Source organism: Protomyctophum bolini (genome assembly GCF_963924005.1).
Source record: "Protomyctophum bolini genome assembly, chromosome: 7".
NCBI classification, from domain to species: domain Eukaryota; kingdom Metazoa; phylum Chordata; class Actinopteri; order Myctophiformes; family Myctophidae; genus Protomyctophum; species Protomyctophum bolini.
Genome location: NC_137868.1, coordinates 26,278,964 through 26,283,963, shown reverse-complemented (window position 1 = coordinate 26,283,963; position 5,000 = coordinate 26,278,964). Strand labels below are relative to the sequence as shown.

The 5,000-nt window shown below is 43.2% G+C and overlaps 1 protein-coding gene across 5 annotated transcripts in view; it reads left to right on the top strand.

The window, feature by feature from the left end:
- galnt1 (UDP-N-acetyl-alpha-D-galactosamine:polypeptide N-acetylgalactosaminyltransferase 1) overlaps positions 1–5,000 on the top strand; it is a 60,412-nt gene that overhangs the window by 40,691 nt on the left and 14,721 nt on the right. The gene's annotated exons all lie outside the window — the stretch shown is intronic.

Below are 5,000 nucleotides of genomic sequence, written 5' to 3'. Positions count from 1 at the left end.
TGTAGACTATGCGTTTCAGTATGCAACACGATCACAAGTAGGTAGGTAGGTATGAATGAAGGTAGGTACTGTAGGTAGGTAGGTACGTATGAATGAAGGTAGGTAGGTACGTATGAATGAAGGTAGGTAGGTACGTATGAATGAAGGTAGGTAGGTATGAATGAAGGTAGGTAGGTACGTATGAATGAAGGTAGGTAGGTACGTATGAATGAAGGTAGGTAGGTAGGTAGGTAGGTACTAGGTAGGTAGGTATGAATTAATGTAGGTAGACAAGTAGGTAGGTAGGTATGAATGAATGTAGGTAGGCAAGTAGGTAGGTAGGTAGGTAGGTAGGTAGGTAGTTATGAATGAATGAAGGTAGGTAGGTAAGTAGGTAGGTAGGTACGTATGAATGAATGAATAATGAAGGTAGGTAGGTAGGTAGGCAGGCAGGCAGGTAGGTAGGTAGGTAGGTATAGGTAGGTGTGTGGGTGGGTGGGTACTAAGGTAGGTAGGTAAGTAGGTAGGTAGCTAGGTAGGTAGGCAGGTAGGTAGGTAGGTATACCTGCCTGGTAGGTAGGTAGGTAGGTAGGTAGGTAGGTAGGTAGGTATGATGAAAGGTAGGTACAGTAGGTAATTAGTGGACTGCTTCTGTGTTCACAGCCACCTACGTACATTGCAGGGGTATCTGATGACACTTGCTGTAGATACCATAACGATGCATCTTCATATTGAATAAACCCGTCATGGAGGCCGCTATGGGCTGATTACTCTTCCATGTGTGACAGGAAAGCACAGCATTGCTATGAACGGAAATGTCCTCTATACATTTATTTCTAAGATGACAGCCTCATTTTAGATTTTTTTTTGCCAGTAGCTCTTTTTATTTCATTTTCATTTTCATACCACACTAGAGTTGTAACGATTCAGCAATCTGGAATGGGCAATGGTCCAATCTTGTCGATACAAAATGTACATATATTCATTATTCAGATTTATTGTATATTCAAAGCACTCATTCTGTGAAAACGAAGATTTTTTTTTTAACATCACACAGCATGGTCACGCTTGTCAATCTTAAACTTACTTCAACTTCCTTCAGTACACAAGGTCCTTTCTTTCCCTAAGTGATGCCTTTCTGGCAGCCATGCAGCATGCAGTGTGCAGCTTTGTAGATGACGGATGCTTCCCAAGCCTCAGTGAGGGAGAGACAGTGACTGAGCAAACAGAAACACCAGCAGCATGGATGATGGCCGTCAGAATGTGTCTCCCCTTCCATGGGGCATGGTTACTTTCAGCAAAGTTAACCATATGGGTTTTGCACCTTTGAACTTCACATGATGAAAACAATACAATTGATTTCGTAATTGTTGGATTGCTGACTATGGTATCTGGGTATAAGATATCATCTCATTTTGATCGTAGGCCCCTGAATAAAATCAAATTGTTGTTGTATTGTGGGCTTTGTGGCAGAATTTGTGATATTGGCAAATCAATATGATATCATAGTTTGAAGAAGATTGTGATTTATTCACACGTCAACCACTACTAAGTAGCTTTGGAATTACTACGTTTCTCAAGTTAATTTAAGAGGCTACATCACCAATGGTTAGTTCCTGTAATTAGAGCAGATCAACATGGCTTCTGTTCACTTTCAGTGGAGCAGTGAAGAAGAATGTAATGATGGGGCTGAAACAGACAGACTGACTGACTGACTGACTGACTGACTGACTGACTGACTGACTGACTGACTGACTGACTGACTGACTGACTTGACTTGACTTGACTTGACTTGACTGACTGACTGACCAACCAGGTGACAGACTCACGCAAGTCTGTCAGGAAAGAAAGGGAACATTGATCCGTGAAATGGGTTTTAGTATTTGAGCGAGAGTTGATTACTAGGTGTGTTTTCACTCAGCCTCCTCTCCTTCTATCTGCTTTTCCAATTAGGAGATAAGACACAGTCAATACCGAGCAGCGGAACGTTTGTGTGGGTGTGTGAGGTGGATGTGTGTGAGGCTGTGTGGATGTGTGTTGTGTGATGTGTATTCTGTTTGAATGCTATATGGGAAGTCACTGAGTGGATTCATCACAACCATATGGGACCGTCATTAGCTGAAACTTAGCTGAAAAGATCAGCTGTGCTGTGAGGAGGGCTGATCATTCAGAAGCTGCATGTACTGTGTGCGTGCGTGCGTGCGTGCGTGCGTGCGTGCGTGCGTGCGTGCGTGCGTGTGCTTGCGTGTGAGCGTGTATGGGTGTGGGTGGGTGGTTCTGTAGAAGATTGCTCTCGTGAAAACACTTTCCATGACCACATCCTTCAAGAAAACCTACTTGGATTTATTTTATTTTATATGTAGGCCCACATGTGTGCTTATATGTGTGAGGCTGTACGTTGGTACTGTATGTACGTATGGGGAAATGTAATAACCCATTCTGGACGGGAACCCCTTTTGGTGTGCATTATGTTATACTTTAGCTATTGAAAAAGAAACAGATCTACAAGCTCATAGCGAGCTTGTAGATCTGTTATTTTTGAAAAATCGTGAAAATGTGGCCCAAATCTTTGAATATATATTCTTTCAGCAAATGTTTTTAAGTAAAATCTTTGCTTCTGGGGCGGGGGGTGGGGGTGGGGGGGGGGGGTCCCTGGAACAACATATTTTGAGATTGGGGTCCGCAGCCATTCTGGGGCTCCTACACATGAAATAGTTTGAGAACCACTGACAACACAGGTTTTTCTGAAAACGGTCTAATGAAAAGGTCTAAATGTAATAAAAGCACTCTGCCGCCCATGCTGAATGTCTTTGACAATGCAGGGCCTCCAGGACTGCCTGTAACTCATTACACTACTCTGTTGATTCCAAGTGTTTTTATACTACACTGCACTCTCTGTGTGGGAGCAGACATTGGCTTGAAGGAGAGTTCATGTTTTGTGTTTGTCTCACAGTACATGGTGTTTCTAGAAAATAACACATTTCAGTGGTTCAGTGTGTTTTTGCACATGCGCACAACACGCGCACAACACGCGCACATGCATGCGCAAGAATGGAAGATTACATGCAGGGTGACACTGTTTTTCAAGTGAATCATCTCACATACTCATCAACCTCGCTCCCTTAGACAGAGAAACACACACATGTACGCATGTGCGCACGTCACACCAAAGAATGAGTGTGTGTGTGTGTGTGTGTGTGTGTGTGTGTGTGTGTGTGTGTGTGTGTGTGTGTGTGTGTGTGTGTGTGTGTGTGTGCGTGTGTGTGCGTGTGTGTATGAGCTAATGGGTTCCAGAGGCAACGGGAGGAGGGGATATAGATTCCTGACCTCCTCTCTCCTCCTCTCCTCTGCTGCTTTAACATTCCTTCTGTCAGAAGGAGCTGCAAAGAGACGGAACATTCCAGGGAACTGGACAAAGAGGGACTGAAAATGTAGCACACAACGTGTGCAGAGCCGTGTTCATACTTCAATCTCTTTGGTGGTGGTTAAGTGTATATCTCAGAGCGTAGTTATTTAATATCCAGAGAGCTGACGACTTGGCTGTGAGCCATTATGCTTTGGGTGGCGTGGTATTTAGAACAACTCTTTACCCATCATCGCACATGTTAGACTCCTCTCTTCTCCTGCCTTTTGCCATCCCTTTCTAGCGTGTGATAATGCCCCATGAAGTGGAATTACATGAAAAGAAAATTAGTTTTTTGTTTGTTTTGTTTAAAATATTCTGTCAGGGTTTGTAACGTCAGCATGCTGTTGCATGTGTCCATACTCTGTGCCATCTGCTGCGTGGATCAATCTCTCTATGTGTGCTAGATGCACGGATGAGAACAGTCATTTCATACAGCACAATCATTAGAGGATGAGAACAGTCATTTCATACAGCACAATCATTAGAGGATGAGAACAGTTATTTCATACAGCGGCACAATCATTAATAACACCGGAGTGAGAAACAGATTGGAAACAGCCTAATCTGACAGACAGAGCCCAGGCCCCGAGGGCATGGTATCACATTTCCACAGACCGCTCACGCAAGAAACAATAATGTTGGGCCCTTTTTTGTCTCAGGCTCACACATATTGAAAATGATCTTCAGTGAACTGATTTTTTTTTTTCAATTGTTTCTTGGGTACTTAGTCCGGGAGTCAAAGGGGGAATTTTGGCTGAACGTGGTTTCGTCAGTAAAAGGTTTTTTTTCAACGGATTCTTGTAGCTTGGGGTCACCTCTTAAGAATTCAAGAGGGTGCCCAGCGAAATCCCTTGAGAGCATTTTTTGTTATTAACCCCTTAATGCCCGAAACACTGAAAGTCCACCCAAAATAGAGTTTTATGGTATTTCATGCAAACTACTTGGTCTAAGTGCATCAAATTGGGTTTCTACAGTGTTTGTGGAATGTCGATATGCACAATTAATTTGATTTATGATTAATGCATGATTAATTAATGCATATTCCCATTCATGCCAAAAAATAATTATGCACAATAATCAAGTCAAATGCATCAAATCTGCTTTCTACAATCTGAATTAGTGATCGCTAGCATGTTTCTTTTCAGGTGGTTGCATATTAACCCTTTCAGGCCAGCCTTAGGCATCTTGCATTGTCCTGCTCTGCATGCCTTGATGATCATCCTGTCTAGTGACCATGATGGTCATCCTGTCTAGTGACCATGATGGTCATCCTGTCTAGTGACCATGATGGTCATCCTGTCTAGTGACCATGATGGTCATGTTGATGGTCATCCTGTCTAGTGACCATGATGGTCATGTTGATGGTCATCCTGTCTAGTGACCATGATGGTCATGTTGATGGTCATCCTGTCTAGTGACCATGATGGTCATCCTGTCTAGTGACCATGATGGTCATCCTGTCTAGTGACCATGATGGTCATGTTGATGGTCATCCTGTCTAGTGACCATGATGGTCATGTTGATGGTCATCCTGTCTAGTGATCATGATGGTCATCCTGTCTAGTGACCATGATGGTCATCCTGTCTAGTGACCATGATGGTCATCCTGTCTAGT